Here is a 16,613-nt window from a genome sequence, read left to right on the forward strand (position 1 = left end):
AGCCTTAATAGAGACAGCCTGGCCATTACACCTCTGTGTGCACAGTCCCCCTCTTTTAACAGGCTAGATCAACTTTTATATTGGGGTCTGACAGGCCTCTATCCAGGTTGATTTTGACTTTAGCCCATTTGCTTCGAGGGAAAATGTTAAGTAGAAACCTCCCATCCATGAACACTAGCCCATTATTTTGTAATTACAATGCATTTAGGTCCACCAGTAGGCATCAGTGATTATACACAACGCCATTCGAATGTGTACACAGTGGAGGTGTTCTCAAAGCAGTTATGAAACCAAATGTTATTGTGGGAATAGCCTTGCATTACTTATAGAAATATACTCATTGAAGACAATGTTAAAAGAAATAAAAATGAGATTTGTGAGTTGTGCAAAACCAAAAATATTCTTATAATAACAATTATAATAAATATAATTTATTCCAAAGACAGTTTGAGTCTGTATGTGATCACAGCAGCTTACTTTATTTCTTGTTGCCTTGTCAGGATCAAGACAAGACTTGGCCCAACTGCAAGAGAAAGACAGTGAAGATTAGAAATAAAAGCATAAATCCATTCAACATGAAGTATCCTCGAGTGTTACAACTGGCAGCAGACGCTCAGATAAGCCCTCCCACATACTTAGTCTTGAGAATTTCCCTGTTTGTGTTCTTTTGAGGAGTTTGCATTGCATAATACCCATGTGGCTAGCCACAACAATCTGTAGATTAAGCCCAACAAAAGTATGCATTAGAACTCCCTGGCTTAAACAGTTTCATAAATGCATTCAAAACACAATTCCCTCATAATTTGAGCTTTGTAAAAACAAAAAACGGCGCTCGTTTCTTAATGAAAGCACCCATAGTAAACATTAGAAGTGGATTAACCAGAAGAGAACTAGAGATGCACAATAAGTCTTTCAAACAGCCTTCATATACAATTGTCCCCACACAGCCAAACATATGAAGCCCTCACTTTGACAGCATGCATAAGAAAATAATTGCTTTATTTATAGATGGTGTGAAATTAAGCACACTTAAAAGCTTGAGACAGTATGGTTTAATCAACCCCGTTGATTCATGCTCACAATTCACACAGCAACTGAAAGTGTGGGGGGGTATTAAATACATTCCCTTATTACTCTATAAATGCAAGTGGCCAAGCAGACAAAACCCAAGTAATAAATTAATAGTAATAAAAACACCAACTGCACAGACAGATACAGAAATTACAAGCCAGCTACAAATACAACACGCCATTCAGCTTAATAAAATGCAAGACAATAACATTTCTTGGAACCAATCACATGCACCTACTGTTGGATATTTAAACACATTTAATGTTGATTTGTATCTCATTTGGCATTGACTGAATTAATCTAATAAATATCAAGCATTTAGAATCCTTTTGGGAAAATATGATGAACAGATCACGCCTTGAAGTCCAATTGGGTTAAAGGGCCAGTTCACTTAAATCACAAAAGATACGTTTTCTCACTTTGCCCTAGTGGTTTCCAGCTGTACAGACAGTTTTGGTTTTGGCATATTTGCTTCTGATGCCTCCATCACTATTCCACCAGTATGATGGTGAATTATATGTTTCTTGTGCTGTATTTTCTACCAAAGAAAAAGTTACAAAGAAAGCTTTAAGTCATATATCCTAAAACCTGGGAAAATAAGAACCAATGGCCAGACACCCCCAGTGTTAAATGTGAAAATCTGTGAATTTGGCTGAACCCTTTACATTGACCATAGAAAAACTGAAGATTTAAGTGTAGTCAAAATCACCGTTAACGGCCAACAACTCATTAAACTCATTTAACTCATTTTTCAGTCTGATCTTTGTTAGCCAAATTCTGTTTGAGAGCGAAGTTATTTTGTTTTGCCCTAACCAATTAGTAGCGAGTGACGTACCTGTGCTGCCAGTGTCATTTTCAGTTGCGACAGAAACTGCAGGAATTTTCTGAATTTGTTGTTATTTCTATCATCTTTAAACAACCTATACGTCAACAATTTCAGTTGCTAGCTTTTATAGATGTAACTATTATTACTAAGATGATGTCCTCAATTTTGTATCCCACTTACAAAGCTCTGATTGGTCAGTTGCTTTTTCCAACCTGGCTAAGAACATTCTGTTTTCAGCATCTTATGTGTATCAAACCACACAACAGTACAATACATAGCAGAAATATTTATGGAACTCAACCAGAGGAAAGCAAGTAAAACTGAATCACATCTGTATCATCCACATAATGCAACATTTAAAATAGCTCTGTCTTGTTAAGACGTGGTATCTCATGCATTATTGAAAAAATAAGTATGAAACATGTCTGCCACATGAAGTGTACAGACAATGTGATGTGTTTTGAAAGAGCTTCTCCTTAAGAGTTGCCTCTTCTTAATACACTCACTAGAAACATGCATGCCTTTAAAAGCTTTCTGTTGAAAGGCTCACACAAAAATACCACAAAAATTTATAAAAATACAGACACATCCCTAAAATCATGTTTCTCCTGTTTAAATTATATTATAAAAAAGCAAATACAAAATGAAATTCTCTGATGTGTTGGCCTTAAATGTATCACTTTCCCAATGTGTTAAACCTCCACTTCCAATTATACAGCATCAGCATGATACTTTGTAACACTGATGGACATACAGTAAATATACAATTGAAGTTGAAGTTCAAAATCAAAAACTCCCCTAATTACTTAGATTTTACCACAATGTGTCATCAAAATGTCAGAAGCTTTCACACTTTAAACATGTCCCGCTAAGGCTTTAGACATCTCATACGAGTCAAATCCACTTATTACAATGACAGCCTAATGCTTATGAAGCACTATACAGGGTAAGATATAATATAATACATGGTGCCTTCTCATAATAATGGAACTCTGTAAGGGAGATGAGAAACCTAAGCATTATATAAAAGTGTGAGCATTTGGACAGTGAGTAGAGGATATTGTGTCCATCTCAGGTTTGAGGATGGCTTGAGATTCCCATGACCTCCTGCTTTAAAAGCAAGGTCCTTATCTCTGGAGGGTCAATTACCATTCGCTTTTTGCTTGATCTTGTTTGTTTAACCTGACACAATGAAGAAAGGCCTGACATTGACCAGAATCCGCTGCATTAATGTGTTTCATGTTCTGCATTCATCATTGTCACCGAGCTGGAGAAGACTGCAGGTGTCACAGGAGGACAGGAAGAATGGTGTGTTTGTGCGTGTGCAGTAAAGAGAGGTGGCAGGAGAAAAACATATGTGTGTGTGGAGGTGGCATAAGAATGATTAATTTCTTCAACTTCAATAACAATTTCTTTCTTTTTTATCTTTAAAAATGTACCCCACTTTTCCTTTTGTGTTTTCATCTACAGTATTTTAACACTGAGGCTGTGTTAGAAAACACAAATGTAAGCCTGCAGGCAAAAAACCACAGTCCATTGAAAAATAATTTACCAGTTGAGCTTCTGTGTTATCTTTAAATTACTGGACTGTATGATCCACTTCCTGTCCTGAAATGATAATTAGGTTTCCCCCTGACATTATTTTCAACATTAACTTCTTTTTATGATTAATCTAAGTAGTCCAAAATGCCAAAAATACTATCCAAATACTGTCCTACAATGCAAATATTTTACCACATAAATTAAATTACATAGACATAGTTATCTTTCATAATTTTATAGGTAGGTATGCAACATACGTGTCTGTGCTTGTAAATAGTGAATTCAAGTAATTTGAGTTCTACTCAGGCAGTGCTCAATGTGACAGGTGAAAACTTGTAAATGTAATTTAATGATGATCAAATGATCCTTAATATAGGGTCTACTGTTACAGCGTATGGGCAGCTAATTCAGGGTTTATTTCACCATATGTCTGATACCTCCTGCTTCCCCTTGCTTGTATGCGATGTAATCTGTCACCACCTTCACTTGAGCAAGGTGTGAGTTCCTGACGTGATTCTTATGTCTTATTTTACCTCCGTTTATGTGAATCATCATTTGTACTTGTATGTATCTGTTAAAGACAATGCACATTATTTTAAATGTTAATATTCAAGTCTTGGCTGAGATTAACAAATATTCTGTGTTATAAATTCACTCTGTTCTTGTTATTTTGTTTCTGTTGTTCTCTTAACTAGACGTTGGTGTAATAGAGGATGTATGCTCAGCCAACACACCCTGTATACAGTTAAATAAATAATAATAATAATAATAATAATAATAATAATAATAGGGAGAGAGAGAGAGAGAGAGAGAGAGAGAGAGAGAGAGAGAGAGAGAGAGACACACACACATGGATCGTTAACAAATGTAACATTTCAGCAGAGGTGTTAATTTCCATACAGGTTTAGTGGCTTGACAGTTAACGGTGAAGTAGGCATTTTGGCGGTAATGTTATAAGTTAGCAGTATACTTAATTAACCCGGGGTGAGTCTGATGAAAAGTGCTGTGTCTGCCCGGTTCAGCTCTGAGATTTTCTCACATTGCACAGCGCTGTGAAGGAATAATCTCCGAGATTACTTTATATTCTGCCTCTAGCTGGAAGTGGTGAATGTAGGCTACAGCTCACAGCAACTTAATACTATATAGTGTCAGGCTTTTGTTTGATATTTAGTGTTGGCAAATGGCTTTTTATTGAGTTTCCTCTTAGCGAAATAATTGACACGGAAAAGCGTATGTTCGCAATGTTCCTTTCAGCTATTTGCCCGTGCTCCAGGAAAGTGAAGAAAGGTAAGTTTGGTATATCCAGCAATCATGTAGCTATCGTTGACTGCAGGAAAAGAGACAATGGCAAGACATGTGGCGTCTGCATGTGGCATGCAGGTTACCTTCCCACCAAATACGCCACCAAACACGCCCCCAAACACGGACAACTACGTGACTCAAAAACAGTGTCTGGTAGCCTGCCTTTATGTGGCATCACGCTCTGTCTGCCACTTGTTGTCTGTAGCTGGTTGTGCTTTGCATGTGTGGGATTCTGAAAGATCCTTAAATTTGGGAATTGTTGTTTGTTTATTCAAAGTCAAAGACAGTCCAAAGTAGTGCTACTTTGTAAATTTTTGTGGGTCTGAGGTGCTGTGCTGTGCATTGTGAGAGGGGGAGTGGCCAGCGGCTAGAATGTGTGCTTCTTTAACCCATATATATTTAACAATATATTTACCATTTATAATCCAAACAACGTCAAACTTGGCACTGCACTTATTCGTGCCCGTAGCAAGACACTTGTCAAGTTTGAAATCCATCGGACTAGCGGTTCTAGAGATATGCGAATTACACACACACACACACACACACACACACACACACACACACACACACACACACACACACACACACACACACACACACACACACACACACACACACACACACACATTTCCTTATCCAGATACAGATCACATTTTAATGCCAAGTACAAATGGGCTATGTAAATCCAATACTCACTCTGCTTTAAGCTCTGTTTTTCTCTCCACCAACTACTGAGGGAAATATATGTCTCTTTAGCTGCTAAATACTCCAATATGTTCACCAGTCAGTTGCTAACTTTTCTGCCATTTAGTGCTGAGCAGGTAGAAACAATGCAGATGAGAGTGGTGAAAGTGAACCAGAACAGCAAAGTTGCGAGCCTGAAAAACAAAAAACAAAAAACCTAAGGGGAACTGCATACTCAGGTCCAAATTCTGTGTTAATCCCTACTAGCGATACCTTCCACATACACAAAGTAATGTAATATGTTGTTAATAGACAAATATTGAATATGTTAGCTTTAAGTATGTACTGATGTACAGCCTCGAATAGACCATAGGGCCATGTCAATGGTCTCATGACAGCTTCTTTTTTCTCCTTCAGATAGGGGAAAAAAAGGAAACACGGTCAGTTTGTGCTGATCTTTATTAAAGCCTGTAATTACCGTGAACTTTGTTTTGCTCTCATTTACAACCACATCATTCTCACTGCAGACCTTAAAGGTATTTACAGGTACTGCTAACTGTCTTTTCACATAAACCTTGAAAACAAAACTTATCGATTGTTGTCTAAAGACTTCAAATGATCTAACCAAGAGCGTAGCGGACACAGGGTACGGGGGGGACATGTCCCCCGCACTTTCCATATTGGTGCCCTTTGTCCCCCACACTTACACGTCTGAGTTGATTTGAATGCATCATAATTAGGTGACGTGCATGTTACTCAGGTGTTTGGTAGACTCATATAGATATAGACAATAATAAAATAATATATAATAAAAATATATACAAAAAATATAAGGAGGAAAACAAAAATAATTAAGATCAGTGTATATAATGGAATAGTGGCATTAGAATGTGCCAGAGGCCACCACATTTGGGTTATTAAGGCCAACAATTTCTCAAGGGGGTCATGCCCCCAGACCTCCTACAATATTCCCAAATGTCAGTGTTTCCATCACTCATAAATGACATGTAGGCTACTTGGAATCCGCAATTTGGTGAGACAAATGGTAGAGGATCTTTCAATAAAAATCCTCCTCCTGAACAATCCCCCCCCCAATGTCCCCCTCATTTCTGAAATTACGGCTACGCCGCTGGATCTATCTCAACTCCAGAGAAAACAATGGGAAAAGTGAAAAAGAGATGAGAGGCTGCCTGGTGGAGTGCATCTAAAAAAGTCCAAACATCTCTCTGAGCAGGTTCAATGCAGAATAATACAAGCATTTCATATCAGAAATGATGAAACATTATTATGAATATGTCTCTTCAGTATTTGCTGTTGCAGAAATGTGTTTAATTTAGAAATTGTGTTGACAGAAACTCCCACACAAGCCCCTACAGCAAACCCACAGCTCAATTAGTAGTGCAGCAGGGTTTACTTAGAGAGACCTGTCACTAGCTGAATTGCTGTTTACAGGTAATCTATACTCCTCCTATCAAACTGAGGTGAACTGGCTTTGTATAAAATCAGGACCAAAATATAGCCCTATTTGTTATACCTCAGTGGCTCGATAACCACCACTGATGTATTGTTTCCACTGAAAGTTGTTTAAGCACACTCTTACTACAGTACTACAGTGCAGTGTTCCTATGACTTTTTCATAACATACAGTGTAAATTTTATGAACAATTTTTTTCTGCGTCAAAGTTGATTTGTGTATTGATGTGTATTGCACTAGGTTTATGAAAACTTAAAAGGTGGAGCAAACATTGCGGTATCTTCCTGACATTTGTATACTTTTTGAATATGCATTACACTACGTGCTGTATCATTTCCATAACTTTCTCAGATTTGGCCATAATCACAGCAGAGACCGAATATATTTGATTAGCGGTAAAATCACAGGGTAAAACAACATGGATGTGCTGTTGAAGTCAACTTTTGGAGTGTTGTTACTGATCCTGCATATCAGACTGGGAGGGTCTGAGTGTCATGGTTACTGAGCTAAAAGAGGATCACTGGCACAGGCTTCTATGAAAAGGAGAGAAATCTAAAACCTCTCTACTTCTCATAAAGGCACACCAGAGAAACAACGGCCACTGGAAATAATCAAATACAAGTATGTACACAGACACACACACACACACACACATCTTTACCTCTAATATTTTTTGATCAAACCTTTGATTTCTTAAAAAAAAAATGAATGGAACCTTTTCATGTACTATTCAAAGAGGAACAAAGAAACCCTGTAAACGACCCTAAGAGACCATTATAGATTATGCTGCATTCATGTCATATGGCATGAGTACTGTCCCACTATCAGGGAGACTAGACTTCAAAATCACTACAATCACTATGCAGTCCCTCCAGGATTTTGTAGCCTTTTTTTTTAGATTGTTGCGGCCCAAAATGCCTTATTTCGCGGGAGCTTTTGTAAAAAATTGCAATAAAAGTTGTGATGTCTGTTGTTTGTTGCAATGAAGTTGCGGGAGACAGTGAAAGTTGCAAAAAAGTTGAGATTTTAAAAACTACTCTGTGCTGAGATTTCCTAGTAAACTTACCAAAAAAGCTCAGGATGCTGCAAATGTTGGTATAATATGAAAATGGCTGGTGGATTTAAGACAAAAAATGATATCTATACATTGTTATGTCCTATTGCGCCATTTTGATGCTACCAAGTCATCACCTCCCGTTAGCATTCCGTTGACTGCCATTCATTTTGACGTCACTTTGACAACGAATAACTTTACATCTGAAGCGTTTAAAGACTCTATTTGTCCATTGTTTATTTCAAAAGAAACACGACAATGTATAAAAGGCTCCATTACCTTGTATCTCACGTTATGGCGCCGTAGCAGACATTTTTGTAAAAATAGGCTAACAATTGTGTCATAAACACGCAACTTACTGTCGCATAGTAGAGGAATTACCGTACAGCACAGGAGAAGCTCGTGGGCAGTTTCGACTTACATTCGCTGTTTTAAGTTTAATTACTAATGTTAACTAGCATTTTAGTTAGCAATAATTAGCCTGTGCCCATGTTATCTCCTTACATATACCTACGCTCTCAGTCTCTGCAAGATTGGGAATGATTGAGATTTCTCTTGGCATAGCTACCAGAAGACTTACAACTTTCAGACAGGTTGCTCACATCACATCTACGTTTTAGAGCTCAGTTGGAGGCTGCGCAGTAACGCTCAGCCATCACCGGAAAACTGCTTCTAATATCCTTCACTGGTCTCCGTCCAGAGCAACGGGATCTGTTGGTCCAGTTTATTGTCTATGGTCTCATCTCCTTTTTTTTCCTGCATCCACCGTGTGTGTTGTTTGTGTGTGTGTGTGTGTGTGTGTGTGTGTGTGTGTGTGTGTGTGTGTGTGTGTGTGTGTGTGTGTGTAAGCGTCAGTCACGGGGGGAACGGAGCAGCAGCCCCACCCGCTGCAGAGAGCCGACAGCCAGGATTGAAACGGCAGCAACTTCAGCGACTTTTAAATTGTTACAGTCTACATTGATGTTAAAATGTATACAGGTTGGCAGGACGGTCTGAAATGTTTTGCATGGTCTTTCGCTGTACGTTTTATTGGTAAATGTGAGATGTTCAAGTCACACACACACGTCTCGTCTTCATATCACAAACAAGGAAATGATCAACCGGTTCTCACTCACGCTTGATCATTGGTTCTCAGAGTGCACGTGGGACTGTTGTGATTGGTTGAAGTCGCAGGAAACTTCAGGTTATTGGTCAAATTTGCTCAAAAGTTGCGGCGATTGGTCAAAATTGCATTTGGTTGAATTTGCCTGAATTGACGATAGCGACATCGCAAAATCTTGGAGGAACTGACTATGTATATTTGCACTAAATGGCAAGTTCCCTGTGTGATTTGTGATATGTTAAATATATTTAAAAGCACAGTAGACATAATACAGCGAAGAAGATACAAGGCACTGTAGCTGTACCACTGTTTACACAATCCAAAAGAAAAAAAGAAAAACAGGATTAGGGCTGCAACTAATTATTATTTTCATTATCTATTAATGTGCTGATTGTTTTTGTGATGAATAGATTGTTAGTATGAATAGTTTGATCTATAAAACATCAGAGAAAATGCCTATTATAATTTACAAAGTGGTGCATCAAGTGTCTAAAACCCAAAGATATTCAATTTACTACAATGTAAGACAAGATAAACCAACACATTCTTACATTGGAGAACGTGGAATCAAATTGCAATTTACTCAAATATTTGGAATTTTAAGTTACAATCTCAAAGATCTCTGTTTGGTATTCTTTGGCGGCACATATGGCAATAAGTGGTATTTGCAGGTGTGTGGGAATCACACTTCCCAGAGATCTAAAAAGTGTTGCCTCGTATTGATTTTTTCAAGGAATGTCACCACAGACACCCAAATCATAATACTGCAAATGCAACTGCTTTCATCAGTGGGCCATACGCTCAATCATCATCGTGTTACCTCATTGGCAAAATGTTTTTTATTACTTTATTTACTCTTATGACTTCAACAATCGTTTGCCAAAAATAGTTATCAAAATAGTTGCAAATCAAATTTCAGTCAATTTTTATGGAGCCTCATCTGTTCCACTAAAAAAAGACAGGAGGAGAATGCACATGTGCCAGTTAGCTGTTCAGAGATGGTATGTGGTACTGCTGGCTGCTGCATGGAGACTCATGGAAGGGGGAAGGACATTCTAGTCATTCAGTTTGAAATGCATTTAAATGTGAAGAGCATGGTACTGTGGGAGCATTTGTAGCACGGGTGGGTGCTGTGGGAATTGAGACCTTAATCTGAGCAATGTTAGTACCATGGCAGACATACATGTATAGGGCCCATTGTATTAAGTTTTTATTTTTAACAATCTGGAAATTCATCAATGATTATTTGGAATAAAATGCTCGCAGATGAATATTGAAAAATTTGATTAAAAAAATCTAATACAAAAATTTGTGTGAAACTGATCTTAGAAATATCATTTGCAATGCATAATAGAAAGTTCTTAAACAAATGGTAGTTTCCTTCTTGCAAAGGTGCTGTGAGGAATGCAAGGACAGCAATCAGATCCATGTCTGGGTTACACGTCAGATGACTTGTTAAGGAGAGAATGACAGGAAGGGCAAGGTTTGAACTAAGCTCAGCAGAATCAAACTGTATCAAAAGTACTGCTGTGTAAAGTGCTAATAATAGACCAATACAAACAAAACTCCCGACAGGAATAGAAAGATCAAAACAATGCCTATTTAGTCCTCACGCAGGCAGTGTGAATGGCTTTTGTGTGGTGCTTATTATTGCAATCTCAGTGTAGCAACGGTACAGAGCAAATCTCAGTAATTAACCTATGGTAATGACAAAAGCCAATTTATGGTTCTTAAAGATCAAATGTATCTGGGTTAATGTGAGGTCAATCTAATGCATGTGCGGGAACAGCAGCGCTGGAATTGAAGTATCTGGTTGTACTGGGATTGCTGCCAGTGTGAATGGTGCTGTCAAAAAGATCCATTCTAAATAGACAGTAATGCGCAAGCTGGTGTCAGGCTTAATTTGACACAATAACAGTACACATTGTGAACACATTTGTATACTAATCATTGGTCTTTATGAAGTACGGTGAGCTAAACAGAAGACAGATAAACAGCTTTTTTTTGTCGTCTGCCTGTTTTCGCTATTGAATATGTTTGTTTTGAAAATAAAACTTGACTCGTCCGCTCACTTTCTTTCACGACTCGCCATGAGCTTTACAATTCAAGGAAGAGTCTCATCTGCTGCCTGCATGCTCAGGAAACCCAGCACTGTCTGCCACAATGGCTGTGAATACACTACTTAACTTAACGACATGTAACCTGGAGATTCCTATAACCTGAACTCTTAAATATCTGTGAGGCTTTTGGTATAAGCTCCTGTCCCGCGTTTATACTTTTACAAAGCAAAATGTTTTAGATACACGTCAGTAGAAGGCGAGTGAAGTTGTGGGACAGAAGTGATGTTAACACTGATATTGATTTTCTTTTACATTTTACATTCAGTTTTAAATATCATTATCATTAAATGAATACAATAGTGTATGTGTATGATGTGGCTCCTTAAAGTACCAGGAACTTGTACCCAAAGCGACCTCAGCAGCTGCGGTTAGTCAGACGGTACAAAGATCACTCATATTATCAATACATAATCTGATGCCAGTGTCAATATGCCACTTTGTTCTTTGAAAGGAAGCTTTGATCCAAGCTGTGTGCCAGCAGCAGGCCACATTACACCTGTCATAGCAAGACATCCCTGGATCGCTCTAAAGTGATCCCCAATTCTAACCAGGTCTTCTAAAAAGGTCTAGATTTTTGCGAGCTCTGCTTGGTCAGGCACCCTCCTATACATACATTAGAGAGCTACAGCACTGACTGCAGCCCTGCATCACCAGTAGGTGCCTGAGGTCTTCTGATGAGGTCTTTTGAGGTTGTGGCTTCGAAAGTTTAAAGTCTCTCTCTTTGGATTTATTATTTTTTTTTACTCATGTAAGCTTTACAGTTTTTTAATGTGAAGCATGTTGTGACACCTTCTCTGGAAAGCTGCTTTATAAATGAACTGACTTACTGTTCTTGGGTTATGTGAGCCCTGCTGACCACTTCGTTGTGCCCTGGCCACTGTAGGTAGAGGCCAGATGTTGGGCCACCTGGACAGACAAAACAGGCATTAGTTATTCAGCCAGACTCCAAACAGAGCCTACTGACAGATCATGGTTCCTGGGGAGTTATGCTGCATTTAAATAGCACCTTTTGATATTAGATCAATACGACGGATTAACAGTCAAGTCACTCATGGGCAGATGCTGCGGGGAGACAGCATGCTTTGACTGTGATACATTATGTGCCAGAACTAAACAAAGAAGTTATTTCAATTCCAATGGTTTTGTTACTTTTTTCACAAAAGGTCAAGCGCTGTCAAAAATATCAGCATATTGACCTTTTTAAACATTCCAGAAACATTGGGATCATAGATTATGCTTTCTTCCCCTCTTTTTTGCTAACAAAGGGTTAAAACTCATTCACACCAAAGTCGCAGGGGGCTGCAACTCTCTGTGCTTGTCATTTGCAGGTCATTGTACAGTTCATTTGAAGTCTAACATGGCATAGACTGTCCTGGTGATATGTGTGTATTATCAGGAGGACAGAGATGCTGTGCAGGATGACAGCAGGCTCTGTTACTACTTCAGTAGATCTGTTTACTCCTCAAAACACCTCCACACGTCCATGTTTGCACTCTAACTCCGAAACATTTTATGTTTATGTTATTTTTTTTTTTTTTTTTTAATCTTGTTTTATCTGTGCACACACTGTTACAGGACAAACACCTGCCCACTGTCACTGTTCAACGCACGTCTGTTCTAGAAAGATTTTGGCTGCTGTTCTGCCATTATTTACTGTAGGAAAACAAATGTGTTCTTGTTTTAATAGTTCATGGATTACTGTGAGAAGGCTTTCAAAGTTGTGTATTTTTCTTATGGGCAACATTCCCATGAAAAAACCACAACCAATTAACCAATTGATCCCACTAACATGTGTTGTTTGTTTAGCCAAAGCCTGATATATCTTATTCCTCTGTGCCATAGACCTCCATTGTTCTCCAAAAGCTATTAAAAACACATCAGTGAGTCACACCGCTGCACTGGGTGACACGCTACTTTGTTACTACAAACATGGCCACTGTAGTTTATTTTTTTTGTCAATCCCACAAACACTGTTCTGCTGGTCTAAATAGTCACTAGCACATCACATGCCACTGAAAATAGTTGCTAAAAAATACAGCACCCAAATATTTAAGGAAACTACTTCTTTTTATACCCTTTTGATAACAATTTGGAAGTATATATTTGGGACCAGTTTTTAAAGATTTACATTTTCAGTAGGAACAAATGGGCTGAAAGTGAGTGTTACAGACAGGGTAGGGAAGTTAGAAAGAAATAGCTTTGGGATTTCATGGGATTTGTTGACAATAAGAAAAATACAGAATAGAATATCACTTACCAAATGTTGCGCATAATAAGGAGAGCTAAGCAAATACAAAACTGGTGCTTTGGTTAAAAAAAAAAAAACACCTTGTGTATTTCCTTAATATAAATAGAAAAATGGAAGGGGGAAGGACATTCTAGTCATTCAGTTTGAAATGCATTTAAATGAGAAGAGCATGGTACTGTGGGAGCATTTGTAGCACTGGTGGGTGCTGTGGGAACTGAGACCTTAATCTGAGCAATGTTAGTACCATGGCAGACATACATGTAAATGAATGAATATACACACCAGAAGAAAATGAATATGTTGACTAGAGCATTCATAAATAAATGTTACTATTTTACCTACACCCTTCTGCACAGTTGGAGTTGATGGTGTAGAAGTGCAGGATCCCTCACTGGCTTCCCACCCACAAACATTGGTGGTAGTGTTTGACTGGGTGTTGTACGGGCTGGGTCTCTGTGGTGCCCAAGTGCTCAAACACTAGTGTGTATAAAAAAAACAATAAAAAAAACTGAAAGAAACAACTAGTACCAATGTTATTTTCTGAGTAGTTAACAGCAGCCAATTATGATAGCTTATACATTTACAATACATTTAATTGTGTCAATGTTTTGAAAGTTTACCAAGAATCTCTGCAGGCAGTGTGGTGCAAGAGGTAGAAAAAAATAGCCCTTTCTCAGCTACTTTTAAAAGTAGTGTTCAGGATTGAAATTCACAACAATTACACTGAAATTTTTTTATATTATTAATATTACTGGATTTGAAACAAAAGCAGTGAGTAACATTATTTTTAATCTTGTGTTAACACACACAGAGGGACAGACACTTGATGGTCACCAGCTCATTGTCCCTAGTGTCGACATTGTTGTTCTTGCAGATTTTGTCCATGGAGTTAGGCTTTATGACTAGAGGGCAAAAACACTCCAGGGTGCTGAGACATCCTGTCTTAGACAAAGACAGCATGGACAGACAAGTTGGCAAACATTAACATGTGGACACCTACGGTGTATAGACACACACATCCTGCAAGATCCGTGCAATGCGTGTGTGTGTCTGTGTGTACACCCGAAGTGAGTTGTCTATTCTCTCTATTTCACTGCTACAGCAGGAAAATAAACAAGCTTCCAGCTGCTGCTTCTCAACAATCCACTTTTTCTTATATCGTAGTGACATATAAAGAATTAAATATTAATACGCTATTGTGTATCGATTGAAAAAATACCTGACACTATAATGGGCTGGTTGATATTTCTAAATAAAAAAATGACAAACTCGTTATCAAAGGGCATTTTTTAAACATTTATGACAGCAGAGTAGCTGTGGAGCAGAAGGCCTCACATGGGCAATAAAAAGCACGCAGATGAAGACAATACCCATTTATAGTTGTTCAAAATGAAAGTTATGCATTATAAACAATGTCCCTTGAGCTGTATTAACCTTAGAAGACCTGACACAATGGATTCAAAAGTCCAATTGATTATTTTGATGGTTGAAAAGGTTCAACCAACACTTCTCCTGAATGCTTACACGTCAGTACAGTGTACAGCTCCTATTGAATGGAGACAATAAATCACATCTTGTAGAATTTTAATGTAAATGATCACAGTGAACAAAGGGAATACATTCTTTTGGATGTGAGGGCTAAAAGATTGGCCTGGAAATATTGAGTGAAACAAACGTTTTTCATTCTTTAATTCCAGAAGCAGACTGAGCGACACTGATGCCTCCTTTGTTTCGGCTGACTCATGGTTTGGGAATGGAACTGTTGTGTGGTGTGGAAAGATTTCACCACAAAAACAGAAAAGAGGGTCCACAATATAGGCTGCAGGAACTTAACAAAGAGAGTCTTTAAACATGCCAGTCCAGTCAGTGAAGAGTCCAGTAGAGTCAAACTGAGTACAGTGGAGTAGAGATCTGCTGCTACACATGCAGAGACTCTGGTGTGACTGTGAGAAGCCACGGAGACCCTTCTCCCTTAAGGGGAGGACTGGGGGAGACACTGGCTGTCCATTGTGGAGGCCAGCAGGTCTTCTGAGGTGTCACCTCCACACAATGTGACAAACCCCTCTGGTATGACCCTTCTTCACACTCCCCCATCCCCTTCCTTCCATGTTCTAAGACAAATGAGTGAAGACCCCGGTCTGGGCACTACCACAGGCAAGGACGGAGACCGCGTGGACCCTGACAGTCACAGCTTCTCGCTCCATCACTTCACACTTATATCCCCCACGCTTGCCTCCGTCCCCTTCCTTTCTCTTTTTTTTTCTTCTAAGGCTTCAGGCTCTCTCTGCTCATTTTGTGACTACAGGACTTTTATCAGGGTCTCGCCAAGACATACGCCACATGTCACCCTGCCGTCCGTGGCCACACTGCCTGAAGCCAGATGTAGTCTGAGGCTTGAAGTGGAGAACCACTGTGACACATCCCAACAACCCTTTTTCTGTCTTATTCTCTATCTCTCATGGTGATGGAGGAGCACTCAGATCTTTTTCTTGAGTAAAAGTACCAAAACAACAATGTAAAAATACTCCAAGTAAATATCCAGCATTCAGAATTCTACTTAAGTAATAGTTTACACATTTTATTGGCAAAATATATTTACAGTATCCAAAGTAAAAGTAGTTGTATATTATTATATATTACTAGATTGTTTGAATGATATCATAAGCACTTTACTGCTGTACTCAGTCAATTTTTAGTTAATTGTACTTACCAGTAGCAAGCCAACCATGTTGGGAACTCTGAAATCAAGTGGAGCAGAAGAAAAAATTGAAATTCTCAATAAAGTACATGTACCTAAAAATTTTACTTGTACTGCAACACTTGAGTAAATATACTTAGTCACTTTACACCACTGATCTCTCACTGTCTTTCTCTCATGTGTATTAATCTGTCTATAACTGTCTCACAATCTCTCCACTGCACTTCCCAGCAGATCAAATGGATTATATTAGCCAACTTTTTCTCTTTTTTTTCCTTTAGCATATAAGCGGCAGAGCTAATAAAGAGGAATGCAAAAAAAAAACTAAAAAAAACCTTATGGACTAATCTTGTGCTGAGTACAGCCACGATAATGATGATGGATTAGAAATACAGCAGTGTATTGGGATTACAGTGCTATTAACTGGCCAGGGGAGGAGGATGAGGAGGCAGACCAGTATCAAGCTAATCAATCAAATAATCGGGACAA

The 16,613-nt window shown here is 38.5% G+C and overlaps 1 long non-coding RNA gene across 1 annotated transcript in view; it reads right to left on the reverse strand.

Moving 5' to 3' along the window:
* LOC114564571 (uncharacterized) overlaps positions 1-13,876 on the reverse strand; it is a 15,047-nt gene extending 1,171 nt beyond the window's left edge. The window contains exons 1-3 of the long non-coding RNA XR_003693775.1: positions 13,765-13,876; positions 12,006-12,084; positions 478-523 (exon numbers count right to left, since the gene is read on the reverse strand). This is a non-coding gene — a long non-coding RNA (uncharacterized LOC114564571). The remainder of the gene's footprint in view (positions 1-477; positions 524-12,005; positions 12,085-13,764) is intronic.
* Positions 13,877-16,613: the final 2,737 nt, after the last annotated feature.

Source organism: Perca flavescens, chromosome 11 (genome assembly GCF_004354835.1).
Source record: "Perca flavescens isolate YP-PL-M2 chromosome 11, PFLA_1.0, whole genome shotgun sequence".
NCBI lineage: Eukaryota > Metazoa > Chordata > Actinopteri > Perciformes > Percidae > Perca > Perca flavescens.